At 35.8% G+C, this 17,070-nt stretch overlaps 1 non-coding gene across 1 annotated transcript; it reads left to right on the forward strand.

Annotated features, from left to right (window-relative positions):
* Positions 1–711: 711 nt before the first annotated feature.
* LOC112739651 (small nucleolar RNA R71) lies at positions 712–819 on the forward strand. The gene has a single exon (XR_003170583.1). It is a non-coding gene; the product is annotated as a small nucleolar RNA R71 (small nucleolar RNA).
* Positions 820–17,070: the final 16,251 nt, after the last annotated feature.

A 17,070-nucleotide genomic window follows, 5' to 3' on the forward strand; every position in this document is an offset into this window, starting at 1 on the left:
CACCATTATTAAAGCCTTGTTGAGGCTTTTGTTGATCCTTCCATGAGAAATTTGGATGATTTCTCCATGATGAATTATAGGTGTTTCCATAAGGTTCACCCATGTAATTTACCTCTGCTATTGCAGGGTTATCAGGATCATAAGCTTCTTCTTCAGAAGATGCCTCTTTAGTACTGTTGGATGCATTTTGCCATCCATTCAAACTTTGGGAAATCATGTTGACTTGCTGAGTCAATAATCTCTGAAATCACTTAACACACATATCAAGGCATCTAATGGTAATAAGAGAGGATTAAACATAGGGAATTTAAGGCCAAAGAAGCATGTTTTCAATCAAAGCACATAATTAGGAAGGCAAATGTAAAACCATGCAAATCATATGAATAAATGGGTGAAAAGCTGCTAAAAATCACCCAAATGAGCACAAGATAAACCATGAAATAGTGGTTTATCAGTCAACACTTTGTTCTGAGCCAATATGGCATTCAGAGCATCAATTTCAAGAACTCCCTTCTTCTGAGGCGTCCCATTATTCACGGAATTTCTCTCAGAAGTATACATGAATTGATTATTTGCAACCATGTCAATAAGTTCTTGAGCTTCTGCAGGCGTTTTCTTTAGGTAAATGGATCCACCTGCAGAATGGTCCAGTGACATCTTGGAGAACTCAGACAGACCATAATAGAATATATCTAGAATGGTCCATTCTGAAAGCATGTCAGGAAGACACCTTTTGGTCATCTGCTTGTATCTTTCCCAAGCTTCATAGAGGGATTCACCATCTTTTTGCTTGAAGGTCTGAACATTCACTCTAAGCTTGCTCAGCTTTTGAGGAGGAAAGAACTTAGCCAAGAAGGCCGTGACCAGCTTATCCCAGGAGTCTAGGCTATCCTTAGGTTGTGAGTCCAACCATGTTCTAGCTCTGTCTCTTACAGCAAAAGGGAAAAGCATGAGCCTGTAGACTTCAGGATCTACTCCATTAGTCTTAACAGTCTCACAGATCTGCAGGAACTCAGTTAAAAACTGATAGGGATCTTCTGATGAAAGTCCATGAAATTTGCAGTTCTGTTGCATTAGAGCAACTAATTGAGGTTTCAGCTCAAAATTGTTTGCTCCAATGGTAGGGATTGAGATGCTTCTTCCATCAAACTTGGAAGTAGGTGTAGTATAATCACCAAGCATCCTCCTTGCATTATTATTATTTTCGGCTGCCATCTCCTCTTCCTTTTCGAAAATTTCTGTAAGGTTGTCTCTGGATTGTTGTATTTTAGCTTCTCTCAGTTTCCTTTTCAGAGTCCTTTCAGGTTCAGGGTCTGCTTCAACAAGAATGTTCTTATCCTTGCTCCTGCTCATATAAAAAAGAAGGGAACAGAAAATAATAATAGGGATCATTTTTACCACAGTATAGAGGTTCCCTTGTTATTAGTAGAAGAAGAAAGGGAATAAGAGTGAAGAAGAATGGATAATCCAAACACAAGGGTGAGGATAGGAGCAGAGATATGAGATGAGGAGAAATGTTAGTAAGTAATTAAATAAATAGAAGAAGATGAGAGGGAGGAGTTTTCGAAAATAATTTTTGAAAAGGGGTTGATGATTTTCGAAAATTAAAGGAGAAATAAAATTAAAATTAAAATTTAAAACAATTAATTAATTAAAAAGAATTTTTGAAAAAGAGGGAGGTATTTTCGAAAATTAGAGAGGGAAGAGTAGTTAGGTGGTTTTGAAAAAGATAAGAAACAAACAAAAAGTCAATTAGTTAGTTGAAAAAAGATTTGAAAATTAATTTTGAAAAGATAAGAAGATAAGAAGTTAGAGAAGATATTTTAAAATCAAATTTTTGAAAAAGATATGATTTAAAAAGATATGATAGAAAGATATGATTGAAATTAGCTTTGAAAAAGATTTGAATTTTTAAAATCAAAATTAATGACTTGACTCACAAGTAATCACTAGACATGATTCTAGAACTTAAAGTTTGAATCTTTCTTAACAAGCAAGTAACAAACTTGAAATTTTTGAATCAAAACATTGATTGTTGATAATATTTTCGAAAATAAATAAGAAGAATGAAAAAGATTTTATTTTTGAAAAAGATTTTGAAAAAGATAAGATTTTCAAATTGAAAATTTGATTTGACTCATAAGAAACAACTAGATTTTAAAAATTTTGAAAAAGTCAACTCAAATTTTAAAAAATTTATGAGAGAAAAAGGGAAGGATATTTTTTTTATTTTTGAATTTTTAATGAGGAAAGAGAAAAATATGAAAAATAACACATAACACAAAAATTATGAATCAAAACACACAATGCATGCAAGAACACTATGAATGTCAAGATGAACACCAAGAACACTTTAAAGATCATGATGAACATCAAGAACTTATTTTTGAAAAATTTTCAAGAAAAGAAAACATGCAAGACACCAAAATTAGAACTTTTTAAACTTTAGACACTAACAAATTGAAAGCGCATATGAAAAACAAGAAAAGACATAAAACAAGAAAATATAAAGATCAAACAAGAAGACTTACCAATAACAACTTGAAGATCATGAAGAACATATGCAATGCATGAGTTTTTCGAAAATTGAAAGAAAATTAAATGTATGCAATTGACACCAAACTTAAAAATTGACACAAGACTCAAACAAGAAACACAAAATATTTTTTATTTTTATGATTTTATAATTTTTTTTTTGGTATTTTTCGAAAATTATTTAGAAAAAGCAAAATAAGGATTTCAAAAACTTTTAATAGGAATTCTAGGAATCTTGCAATGTTAGTCTAAAGCTCCAGTCCAGGAATTAGACATGGCTCACTAGCCAGCCAAGCTTTCAGTGAAAGCTCCGGTCCAAAACACTAGACATGGCCAATGGCCAGCCAAGCTTTAGAATACAAATCAGTCATACAGCAGCAGATGGATTAGGAATAGCTAGCTTGCTCTTGTGATGATGGTTTGGAAGCCCCAGTCCAAATGAATTAGACATGGCTTTACAGCCAGCCAGGCTTCAACAATTTTTTTATGAAACACTAGAAGTCATTCTTAAAAATTCTGAAGAAAATAAATTAATTAAGAAAAGTTTTTTTTTATTTTTTTTCGAAAATGAAAAGAATAAAAACAAAAACTTAAAATTAAAATAAAGTTACCTAATCTGAGCAACAAGATGAGCCGTCAGTTGTCCAAACTTGAACAATCCCCGGCAACGGCGCCAAAAACTTGGTGTGGCAAAATTGTTATTCAGATGTAAAATTTGTTGTTCGTTCTCCCCCTGGCAATGGCGCCAAAACTTGGTGCACAATACCATGGTCCAAACATAACTTCACAACTTTGCGCAACTAACCAGCAAGTGCACTGGGTCGTTCAAGTAATAAACCTTACGTGAGTAAGGGTCGATCCCACGGAGATTGTTGGTATGAAGCAAGCTATGGTCATCTTGCTAATCTCAGTCAGGTGGATATTAAATGGTTATGGAGTTTTCGAATAATAATAATAATAAATAAACAGAAAATAAAGATAGAGATACTTATGTAATTCATTGGTGAGAATTTCAGATAAGTGTATAGAGATGCTTTCGTCCCTCTGAACCTCTGCTTTCCTGCTGTCTTCATCTAATCCTTCCTACTCCTTTCCATGGCAAGCTGTATGTTAGGCATCACCGTTGTCAATGGCCACCTGTCCTCTCAGTGAAAATGGTCCAATGCGCTGTCACTGCATGGCTAATCATCTGTCGGTTCTCGATCATACTGGAATAGGATTTACTATCCTTTTGTGTCTGTCACTACGCCCAGCACTCGCGAGTTTGAAGCTCGTCACAGTCATTCAATCCCTGAATCCTACTCGGAATACCACAGACAAGGTTTAGACTTTCCGGATTCTCAAGAATGGCCGTCCATGGGTTCTAACTTATACCACGAAGACACTAATAACTCGGACTCGGTCCCCTGTATTAGATATCCAAGAGATATCCATTCTAGCTTGTTTGCATGTAGAACGGAAGTGTTTGTCAGGCACGCGTTCATAAGCGAGAATGATGATGAGCGTCACATAATCATCACATTCATCATGTTCTTCGGTGTGAATGAATATCTTAGAAGCGGAATAAGCTTGAATTGAATAGAAAAACAGTAGTACTTTGCATTAATTCATGAGGAACAGCAGAGCTCCACACCTTAATCTATGGTGTGTAGAAACTCCACCGTTGAAAATACATAAGTGATGGAGGTCCAGGCATGGCCGAATGGCCAGCCCCCATGATCTAAGAACTAAACGTCCAGAGATGAACTAAAGATCATATGATCCTCCCATGTAAATACAATAGTAAAAAGTCCTATTTATACTAAACTAGTTACTAGGGTTTACAGGAATAAGTAAATGATGTAGAAATCTACTTCCGGGGCCCACTTGGTGTGTGCTTGGGCTGAGCATGATGCTTTCACGTGGAGAGGTCATTCTTGGAGTTGAACGCCAGTTTGTAACGTGTTTCTGGAGTTTAACTCCACTTTGCAACTTTTTTCTGGCATTTAACTCCAGAATGCAGCATGGAACTGGCGTTCAATGCCAGTTTGCGTCGTCTAAACTTGGACAAAGTATGGACTATTATATATTGCTGGAAAACCCTGGATGTCTACTTTCCAACGCAATTGAGAGCACGCCATCTGGAGTTCTGTAGCTCCAGAAAATCCACTTTGAGTGCAGAGAGGTCAGAATCCAACAGCATCAGCAGTCCTTTGTCAGCCTCTGAATCAGATTTTTGCTCAGGTCCCTCAATTTCAGCCAGAAAATACCTGAAATCACAGAAAAATACACAAACTCATAGTAAAGTCAAGAAATGTAAATTTTAATTAAAAACTAATAAAAATATACTAAAAACTAATTAAATTATGCTGAAAACTATGTAAAAACAATGCCAAAAAGCGTATAAATTATCCGCTCATCAAGTTGTGCTTTGGATCCTAAGGACAATTTCAAATCATTTAACATTGAAGAAATTAGCAAGTTAGCAGAGAAATTTTATCCCCTTGATTTTCTTTCTAATGAGCTAAATATTTTGAAATCTCAGTTGCAACATTATCAGCATGATATACCAAATCATTTGAAAGGCGTTGGTACACTTTCTGAATTGTGCAACAAGTTGCAAGAAATAGGAAAATCAAGAACTTATTACATGGTTGATAGATTAATACGTTTTATTTTGACTCTACCAGTGTCTACAGCAACAACAGAAAGAGCTTTTTCAGCAATAAAAATTGTTAAGACAACACTCCGAAGTAAGATGGCTGATGAATTTCTTGCAGACAATTTGGTCATCTATATAGAAAAAGGATTAGCAGATATTTTTGACACAAATTCAATAATAGATGATTTTGAAAATAGAAAAAAAACGTCGAATAGCCTTTTCATGATACAAAATTGTAAGTGGTAACTTTTATATATTATTGTCTTACTTTGATTGAGATTATATATTTAGTTTTTTTTTATTTTATCATTAAAAATAGTAATATAAAATATTCTTAGTAAATTATTAAACACCGCCCCCCTAAATAGTTAGTCTAGCACTGCCCCTAGTTGGAGTAAGAAAAATATGAAGGTATTTTTGTTCAAAAAATTCTTAAATGATGATTTTAATTCGAAATGCAACGTAACTATTTTGAACAAAAAAAAAATTAAGAATGTTTTTGATTTTCATCCTAAACTTTAGAGACTAAAACGATATTTATCCCGAAGTTTTAATATAGATTCATATCTTTTTAATAATTATTTAAAGAATATTTATAAAAAAATAATATATATTGAATAGTTATTTAAAAATATCTACAAAAAATATAAAATATACATCAAATAATTGTTTAAAAATATTTATACAATAACATAAAATATATACAAATTAAATAAATTAATAAAAATAAATTTAGAAAATTTGAACAAAGATATAAAATTGTGTTTGGCAGATGAAATATGAAATTATGAATAGATACATTATGCCTAAAAATATTGAATTAATATATTTTGTACCATCCTTATAAAAAAGATATAAAGATACTAATAAAATAAATAATTTTTTTATTTTTTTAGTATTCTTATTAATTTTTTTAATTATATTTTTTTAATTTATTTTAATTTATTATTAAATAAAATATAAAAATATTAATTTTTATTATTTATATCTTATTTTTAATATTTTATTTTATCTCATTCTCAAAACTAAATACAATCTAATAATTTGCGGCTCCCCCTATTATTATGGCACTTGAATTTTTATATCTATGTCACAATTCATTAAAAAATTTGGAGATTCGAACTACTTCCTGATTTTTGAAAATTGAAATTGGCTTTTGGATGAGATCATATTTGTCATGAGATCATTGCTTACGGTTACGGATAGATGATGTATCTTAATTCAAACAATTCGATGCATGCATTCGTTATTCTAAAGAAAAATTGTATTCTATTCTTTTTTTGTTTGAATTATGAGTTAATGTATATATATACTTTGTTATTTACTTCTAATAAAGGAAATATCCCAGGTGCACTTAAAGATATGTTCAATTGGCATCTTCGCTCATCCTGGATATATACCGGTACTAAGTGGGATCTGGCTATTTTAAAACCATGGATTTAGAATTTATTTGGGTGAGTTTTTTTTTTTTTAATTTTAAAAAAATAAAAATAATTTTATATTTAAATATTTCATATAAAAAAATTTTATTTATTAATTATATTTAAATATAATAATATAAAAGTATTTATTTATTTATTTATTATATAAAAAATATTTTTTTAAAAAAAAGATCTTTAAAAAAAATATAAATGGCAGTTTTTCAAAAAAAATATTTTTTATTTTTTTAGTGTTTTTATTTTTACTATTAGAAATTTACTAAATACGTTAAAAAATAAAAAATATCATTTTTTTATTAAAAAAATTTTATTTAATCAAAATAATGACACCCAAATATTTGGTAAATAGTTTAAAAATTACGCATATTGGTAAAAAAATTTATTTTATTTATATTAAAAAAATCCCCTAATAAAATAGTGTAAATGGACTCTTTCACATTCTCAATTCATGCATATTAATTTTTAAGTAGTTTTTTGAAAAAGGAGTCACTCAGATAAAAACGTTTAAAAGGTCTTTTTTTTAAAAGATATTTTACGTCTTTTTTTAAAAGACATTTTTTAATCATTAAAATTTAATATATATAATCGATTAAATTGTATTATTTTTGTTAAAATGAGATTAGACGAATTGATTTGACCGAAAAACTAATAAACCAAATTTTAAACCGATCTAAGTTTATTTTTTTATAGAAATAATTATAATACTCTTATTATAAAAAATAATTAAAATATTCTTATTATATATATTAATTTTGAAAATTATAAATTCTACCCGTATAACAACATAAAGAGAAAAAAAAGTTTAGAATTTAGAATTCTTAAAATTAATATATATATATATATATATATATATATATATATTAATTTTAAGAATTCTAAATTCTAAATTTTTTTTAGTTATTCTAAATTCTATACATATAAGTATTTTAGTTATTTTATATAATAAAAATATTATAATAATTTTTTATAGAAAAATATTAATTTAGACCAATTTAAAGTTTGATTTACCGATTTTTTTAGTTAAATTAATTTATCCGGTCTAATTTTGCAAAAATAATACGATTTAATCGATTATATGTGTTAAATTTTAATTGTTAAAAAATATTTTTAAAAAAATGTTTTAAGTGTTACAAATATTATACCATACTCCACAATTAAAAACAAAAAGTTAGAAATATTTACGTCAAATAATCGTTTTTAATAAGTAGGTGGTGTTTCAACGATAAAATGTTTTGCAACTTTTTTTTTTTTTTCATCGTACTCCAAATTCCTCTATTTTTTAACCTTCTAGCTTAATATAATATAGACCCGTATTATTTTCTTTATATCTATCTTAGCTTGCTAATAACAACATATTTAACATATGAAAAGTAAATATTTATTCAAATATTTTTCATATATAAGTCATTATTCTATATAAGTTCATACAAGTCTCTTTAACTTAATTCACCTCACACACCACTATCTAACCAATTTTTCAATCAACGCACGAATATATAACTACCTTTTTCGAAAGGATTTCGTTTCCATTTTTGAATTTTCTCAACATTTTCGATCTACGTTCTCTTTCATCTCTGCATTCTTTGTATTTCTCTTCGTTCATTCTCTACATTTTTGAAATCAAGCTCTAAAATCAGTTTTTAAACAGTTATCTCATTGTTAAAGATAATGAATAATTCAAGTTCAGATTGTCAATTGAACTAGAACGAAATTGATTATTATTTTGAATCCAATCAAGTGGTTGATGTGTGGTTCGATTCTAGTTAATGTTTTCATTAATAGTTTTTTGATTCTATAGGTGAATAATGTTGTTTTTGTTTGTGAAAATTGTTGTTCATCGTTGATAGTTTGAATTGATTAAAATGTAAGAGTTCTACATTAAAGAAAATATTTTTCTATATTTGCAGCAAATTTCGGTATAACACGAAGATATTTAAGTGTATTGTTTAAGAATTTTTTGTGTGTGTGTGTTGATAAGTTCTGTATAATTCAAAACTCTTCTTCTCCCTCCTCCTCATCTTCTACTGCTTCTTCTTCTTCTTTTTCATCATCATCGTCATCATCATCATCTTTTTTTTTTATTCATCTTTTTGTTGTTTTATCTTCTCAAGTTTCTTCTTGTTTTACTCTCTTAACAAGAATAAAAAAAACAAAATCAAATGCTACAAAATTACTTGGAAGAGGATGAACTTACATTCATTCAACTAAAAGAAGAAAGAAATAAGGAAAAAAGAGGGCAATTTACAGAAAAAAATGATTGAAGGAAACATTTACGCAAATACAACATTGGCAAACTCCAGACGCAAATGCAACAAACGCAATTGTATGTAATCCGCTACACCCTGTAGCAGTTTATGACCAAATTGTGTGTGTGCATAATCTGCTACACCCTGTAGCGGATTATGAGTAGAGTGGTTGATTATATATACCGCGTGAGGCTGTAGCGAAAATCATTTGAAGTAATTTGGAAAGAAAGTTAGAGAGAGAAAGCAGAGAGAAGGGAGAGAAAATTCTTGAGCATATGAAGAATGGAGGATGAACGGCGGTTGTACCGACTCGACGGCGTTGCCCACGTAGCTGGAACCATCGATGAAGAGGTAAGTATCTCTATTTTCTTTCAATATTTTAATAATTGTATATATTATTCAATATTAAGGAAGTAATTTATTAATTAGAAAGATAGAGACTTAGTTTAGCTTTTGGTTTGAAAATGAAAATTTGAAATTTAAACTTTGACATTTAACATTTAATAGTAAAGGTAGAGAAGTAGGATTTTAAGTTGTGGATGGTAAATTAGTAATTTTAAAACCCAAGTAGCTTAAGAATATAAACATAAGCTATAGTTTGGTGATGTCATTGTTAAAAATTAAGCCGGTGTTCTTTATTTCTGAATATGCAGCCAACCCGATGTATTTATAGTGTTCGTAGGCAACAGAATATGCCGTTACATGACAGGATCGTACCTTACTTGGAGAGGGCTGGGTTGTACCACTTGGCTAGGCTGAACGCGCATTGGTTCTGGTTAGATGAGCCTTTGGTCAGCGCATTTATCGAGAGGTGGCGGTCTGAGACCCACATTTTCTATATGCCATTTGGAGAGTGTACTATCACGCTCCAGGATGTGGCATACCAGCTCGGGCTGCCCGTGGATGGCCAGGCTGTTTCCGGGTGCATGACAGACTTCCACCTGCACATCGAGGGGGCTAGACCAGTGTAAGACCCAGTTAATTAACGGCTAATTAACCCATAAATGAGAATTTATTCTAGAAAGCCAAAAATGTTATTTTTATGGCTAAATGTGATAGAGGAAATTGAGACGAGAATTTCGGTACCAATTTTATAGAAATCGGACCAAGATTGGACCGAACGGGCCAAACCGGGCCAACCGGACCCAAAGTGGGCCCTTGGCCCAACTAAACTAAACCAAAACCCTAGTTTTCAGCACTCTCTCTCCTCACAACACACTAAACACGCTGAAAATGGAGGCTATGGAGGGAAGAACACTCTCTCAAGTTCTTTCTCTCACTTAATCTTCAAACCACCATAACTTTTGATCTAGAGCTCCGATTGCCGCTCCGTTTGCGGCCACGCGTTCACCGCGGAGAGCTCTACAAAACCCATACAATCAATCTTGAGGTAAGCCACGTTTTACTGTTCGAAATTCCAGCCCTTGATTTCGAGTTTCATGAGCAAAAATGTTGAGATTTTGGGTTCTTTGATGTTATAGGACCCAACTCTCTTGAAGGAGAAGGTTAATCTTGTCTCCTTGGACCTTGGGTGTGGTAAGATTCTCAACCCTAGTATAATTTGTTGTTCTATGATGTTTGGGTATTGAGATGTTGTGTATGGGTATGATGATTGTGGCTTAGGTTGTGTATATGTGAATATTGGAGCTTGATTGGTGATTTTGGAAAGCTTGGAAGAGGGTTTTGTGTGATAAAATCTGTTCTTGGAGGTGTTGATACCTTGAGAGCTTGTGGACAAGTGGTTTGGAAGTGCTCCGGTTGAGCTTGGGGAATCGGCTAAGGTTTGGTTTTAGTTTCCCGTATCTAATATGTAATGTGGTAGGAAATACTTAGGCTAGAGGCCCTAAGATAGGCATTGAATTGTTGGTGTTGTTGAATGGTTGAAATATATGATGTGTTCATATATGTGATTATGAATATTGATGCCTTGATTGTGTGAAATATGAGAAATGCATGTTGTGATATATGCTTGATGAATGATTGAGGTTGAATTGATGGGTGGTACCATGTTGATGGTGAGTATGATGTTGATTATGTATAATGATGGTTAATTGGAAATGGTATTATTGGAAATTGGGATGAGGAAGGATGTATGACATGATATTGTGTTTGTCCTTTAGCCATTTGATTGAGAAGTGTTAAAATGGTTGGATGTGGTTTTGGAAACCTTGGTAAAGTGTCAATGTGTGAGTTGAGGATGGCTTGTTGTTGATTTTGGTACATTTTGAATGATTTCAAAGAGAAGGATTGAAATTGGCATGTTTGATTGATTTTGAAAAGAGTTGAAAGTGGCTTGTTTTGAAAATGGCACCTTGTGGTTTTGTATAAAAACATGGTTTTTGGGCATACTTTGACGGGACATAACTTGGACTACGGATCTTTGATTTGTGCCAAATCTATTTAGAAATGAAATTGGATCCGGGATGTCCATGCCGTTCGAAGAACGAGTGAAAAACGATTTAAAATGAGGAAGTTATGTCCGTCGGAAGATTGGGATTTGAATCTGTAAATTCTGCAGCTTTTAACTTAGAAAATTTTTAGCAGAATGACCCCTCGCGCATAGGCGCACTTGGTGCGTACGCGCCGTTCTTCGAGAAAGCGCCATCCACGCGTGCGCGTGGAGTGCGCGTACGCGTGGCCCTGTTTTCATCCCAAAGTTGATTTTTGAGTTTTAAAAGCCAAATCTCATACTTCTAAGCCTCCGATCTCACCATTTATGTCTTAAATCATTATGACATGCCTAGCTATTAAAAAGGGGCTAGTGAATGAGGTAACTTGCGAGTGAAGCAAGGGAAAAATGAATGATCAATGAGGATCAAGATGATTATGTGAGATGCGGAGGATGGTGGTGGAAGTGCTTGTTAAGCCATGGGCCGAAAGGCTATAATTGTTAATGAAACGGCTGGTTATGGATTTAACCGTGAGCCGGAAAGGCTGTGTATAATATGAATATTGGCTGGTTCTGGACTGAACCGTGAGCCGGATGGCTGATATGGATGTTGATCCATGGATGAGAATTCATGCATGTTTATGCTGAATTATTGATAACTGAGATTTGCACTTCCACTATCAGAGGCACGAGATCCCTGGGAGGAAGCAGTGGCTAGCCACCACGTGCTCCAGGTGGAGGCTCGAGACTCTGTTGACCCTATGTCGTAAGTGTGGCCGGGCACTGTGAAAGACCCGGATGAGCTCGCCCCCGAAATATTCACCAGTGAGGGTGATGGATGTGGATCATGTTTATGATCAAGTTTATAACGAGTATAACTCGAGTTGGGGATGCGCGACAGAGGGACAGTCCAATGGTTAGCTACCAGGACTTGTCGGGTTGGCTCTATAACCGACAGATGATATCATCAGCCACTAGGGACAGGCATTTATCATATGCATACTATGTGAATTGTTTGAGATTGCCTATTTGACTGCATATTACTTGCTAATTGTCTAAATGTCTTAACTGCTCCTATTTGTATATTCTTTGTCTGATATAACTGTGTTTGCTATAATATACTCCTGCTGGTGGTTGGGAGGTTTGAAGGAATTGGAAAGGGAAGTATTAGTTAGACTGAAGAATCTTTAGTCAGATACCCTTATATGGTTTAGCTTGTTTATAAGCTTTGATATTATCTGGAGGAAGTTCTAGGATTGCCTTTGGCTTTCCTCTATTATTATGTATTATATATGTGGAAGCTGTTACCGTACTGGGGACCTCTGGTTCTCACCCATGCGGATTTTGTGGTTTTCAGATGCAGGACGCGAGGCTTCTCGTTGAGGCATGCTGGAGACTTCTGGATTAGCGAAGATCCTTTGTTCTCGGGACTCTGTTTTGGGATATATATTTTGTTTAGATACTTTTATCTCCATTAAATAATACAAACTGTGATGACTCCTTCTAGAGGGGATTTTGGAGATTAGGTTTTCGGTATTTATGTCCCTTTGGGTTTTCCTTGGGGTTTTCCTTATTTTATTATATGTATATATTGCTATGCTCGAACCGGTTATCTTCGCAGCCGGATTTTGAGTCTTGATATTCCTGTTTTTGATACTCTTTATATATATGATCTTGCGTTAGCTTATCCTTTGCTCGTTGTGTTAGTGATCGGAGTGTTGCGCTTTCGAGTTGCGGTTTTTGTTTATCCCTTTTTTCTACAAGGCTCCTAGTTATAATCAATCATTCATACTACTATACGTACTAAATTTTTGTTTTAGAGGTCGTAATACCTTGCCATCTCTGAATTATGACTTAAGCATAAGTCTCTGTATGGTAGGGTGTTACATTATGGTATCAGAGCAGTTCGTTCCTGTAGAGCCTGAGGAATGGACTGACTATGCTTCTGTGCATTCTCTGTGTGTGTGTTATGTGCTACTAGTATATCTGCTTGATATAATTGGCATAAACGTTCATGAGCATGCATTTGGGACTTTGAAGCACTGAACTTCCGATATTGAGACTGATCAACTTAATATCGATTGTTTGGTGTGTATAGGAACCAAATGGCGCCTCGTGGACGCGGTAGAGGTCGTGAGAGAGGTCGTACTAATACTCGTGTGTCGGAGACTAACCCTAATGATCCGGTGAACTTTATGACTGCGTTAGAGAACATGGCTGCTGCTATGCAAGCCACTACTGAGGCTCTTGGTCAACAGATGAACAACCATGGTAATGACGGAGGTGGAGTTTAGGGTCCGATGACACTGGCGAACTTTTTGAAGGTTAATCCACCGAAGTTCAAGGGAACTACTAGCCCGACTGAAGCCGATACATGGTTTCAGGCCATGGAACGAGCATTGCAAGCGCAGGTGGTGCCTGAAAGGCAGCGTGTAGAGTTCGCTACCTATTTGCTCACTGGGGAAGCGTCGCATTGGTGGCAAGGAATCCGACGCCTTCTGCAGCAGGGTGATGATTATATCACCTGGGATGTCTTCCAAGAGGAGTTCTATAAGAAGTACTTTCCGACTTCTGCTAGGACGGCCAAGGAGCTTGAATTATTGTAGCTGAAGCAGGGTACTATGTCCGTATCTGAGTATACTGACAAGTTTGAGGAGCTGTTCAGATTCTCTCGTATGTGTCAAGGGACTCCGGTGGAATATGAGGAATGGAAGTGTGTTAAGTACGAAGGAGGACTCCGGAGTGATATTTTCGGTTCGGTGGGGTCAATGGAGATTAGGACTTTCTCCGAGTTGGTGAACAAGTGTAGGGTTGCTGAAGAGTGTGTGAAGAGGGCAGCCACTGAGAAAGGGAGTCACAAAGGATCATTTTCACAAAATCGAGGGAAGAGCTTTGCACCTAGAGGTCCGCCCTTCAAGAGGGGAGGTTCTTTTAGGAGGCCCAACAACAACAACTCCCAATGGAAAAGGTTTGGGAAGCAGCCTCAGAATGATCAAGCTTGTACTAGGTGTGGAAGTCACCATCCGGGAGCACCATGCAAAGCCGGATGGGGTTTGTGCTACAATTGTGGAAAAGCGGGGCATAAAGCCACAAGTTGTCCGGAGAAGCAAAAGCAAGGTGCTGGAAAAGCACAACAGACTGGTCGGATGTTCACCACCTCAGCTGTGGGTGCAGAGGGATCTGAGACACTCATTCGAGATAACTGTGAAATGGCTGGTCAAACTTTAAATGCTTTATTTGATTCGGGAGCATCACATTCATTTATTGCATTTGAGAAAGCCCATGAGTTAGGATTGAAGATCGTAACCTTAGGTTATGACCTAAAGGTACATAATGCTACCCATGAAGCCATGGTAACTAGGCTAGGATGCCCGAAAGTTTTGTTCAGGTTCAAGCAGCGTGATTTTGTCCATAATTTAATCTGCTTACCGATGATCGGTCTTGATCTTATCTTGGGATTGGACTGGTTATCTGAGAACCATGTCCTGCTTGATTGTTCTACAAAGTTGGTGTACTTTATGCCGGAAGATACAGAAGGGCCGGTCGTGGTGAATAATTATTACTTGAATTCGATGATGGTGAACTGTTCTGGAATCGAATGTCAGGGTATCCTGTTGTTAACCGCTGGTGTTTCGGGTGATGATCAAAAGTTGGATCAGATTCCGGTAGTGTGTGAGTTTCCGGAAGTGTTTCCCGATGATATTGAGGAATTTCCACCTAACCGAGAGGTCGAGTTTGCTATTGAGTTGGTGCCTGGGGCGGGACCAATCTCAAGTGCTCCTTATAGGATGTCACCGTTAGAGATGGCCGAGCTAAAGTCTCAGTTAGAGGAATTGTTGGGTAAGAACTTTATCCGACCAAGTGTTTCCCCGTGGGGTGCTCCAGTGTTACTGGTAAAGAAAAAAGATGGAAGTATGCGGCTCTGTGTGGATTACAGGTAGCTGAACAAGGTCACTATAAAGAATAAGTACCCATTGCCAAGGATTGATGATCTCATGGATCAGTTACAAGGAGCTGGGGTTTTCTCTAAGATCGATTTGCGATCCGGTTATCACCAAATAAGGGTAAGGGGTGAGGATATCCCTAAGACCGCTTTCAGGACTCGTTATGGTCATTACGAGTATACTATGATGTCTTTTGGGTTGACGAATGCTCCTGCAGTGTTTATGGATTACATGAATAGAGTATTCCGTCCGTTTCTGGATAAATTCGTTGTTGTCTTCATTGACGACATACTGATTTACTCCAAGACCGAAGAAGAGCATGCGGAACACTTGCGGACCGTGTTGCAAATTTTAAAGGAGAAGAAACTCTATGCGAAATTGTCTAAGTGTGAGTTTTGGAAGGATGAGGTAAAGTTTTTGGGTCACGTGGTGAGTAAGAGGGGAATAGCCGTAGATCCAACTAAGGTGGAGGCTGTGATGGAATGGAAGCAACCAACCACAGTAACTGAGATAAGGAGTTTTCTGGGTTTAGCTGGCTATTACCGAAGGTTCATCAAAGGCTTTTCGCAATTAGCTTTGCCGTTGACAAAGTTAACTCGCAAAGACACTATGTTTGTTTGGACTCCTGAGTGCGAGGAGAGCTTTCAGGCATTGAAGAAAAAGTTGACCACTGCACCTGTGTTAGTGTTACCTGAGCCGAACGAGTCTTTTGAGGTGTACTGTGATGCATCGTTGAAGGGTCTAGGGTGCGTGCTGATGCAGCATCATAATGTGGTGGCGTATGCCTCACGACAGTTGAGACCTCATGAAGTTAGTTACCCTACGCACGATCTGGAACTCGCTGCGGTCGTATTTGCCTTGAAGGTGTGGAGGCATTATCTCTATGGGGTTAAGTTCCAAGTCTTTTCCGATCACAAGAGTTTGAAATACCTCTTTGATCAGAAAGAGCTTAATATGAGGCAAAGGAGGTGGATGGAATTATTGAAGGACTATGACTTTGAGTTGAATTACCATCCGGGAAAAGCGAATATAGTGGCGGATGCGTTAAGTCGGAAGTCGTTATATGCGTCTTGGATGATGCTTCAAGAGGAGAAGTTGCTCAAGGGATTCGAGAGTCTAAAAATTGGTGCTCGAGAAGTATCTGGAAACTTGTGTTTGAGCCGATTAGAAATCTCAAGTGACTTTAAGTCCGAACTCCTAAAGGCTCATGAAAATGATGAAACATTATGGAAGGTGTTACCGGCTATCGAGCAAGGAAAACAGTGGAGAGTGTCGGAAGAAAAAGATGGGTTATGGAGATTCAAGGGTAGGATCATTGTGCCGGATGTTGGTACTTTGAGACAAGATATCTTAAGGGAGGCACACAAAAGTGGATTCTCCATTCACCTGGGAAGTACTAAGATGTACCATGATTTAAAGGTGATGTTTTGGTGGCCGGGTATGAAGAATGATGTGGCGGAATATGTTTCAAAGTGCTTAACTTGTCAAAAGGTAAAGATTGAACATCAAAGACCTTCCGGGATGTTGCAACCTTTAGAGGTTCCGCAATGGAAGTGGGAAAGTATTGCAATGGACTTTGTGTCGGGATTGCCAAGGACTAGGACTGGTTTTGATGCTATCTGGGTGATTGTGGACCGACTGACGAAGTCAGCTCACTTTTTGCCCATTCGGATGACTTACACCCTTGAGGAGCTAGCTCGGTTATACATAAAGGAGATTGTGAGACTCCATGGTGTACCTGCTACTATAATCTCTGATAGAGATCCTCGTTTCACTTCGAGGTTCTGGGGTGCATTTCAGAAAGCTTTTGGAACTCGATTAAGCTTGAGTACAGCGTACCATCCTCAAACAGATGGTCAATCCGAGAGGACGATCC

Source organism: Arachis hypogaea, chromosome 13 (assembly GCF_003086295.3).
Source record: "Arachis hypogaea cultivar Tifrunner chromosome 13, arahy.Tifrunner.gnm2.J5K5, whole genome shotgun sequence".
Classification (NCBI taxonomy): Eukaryota; Viridiplantae; Streptophyta; class Magnoliopsida; order Fabales; family Fabaceae; genus Arachis; species Arachis hypogaea.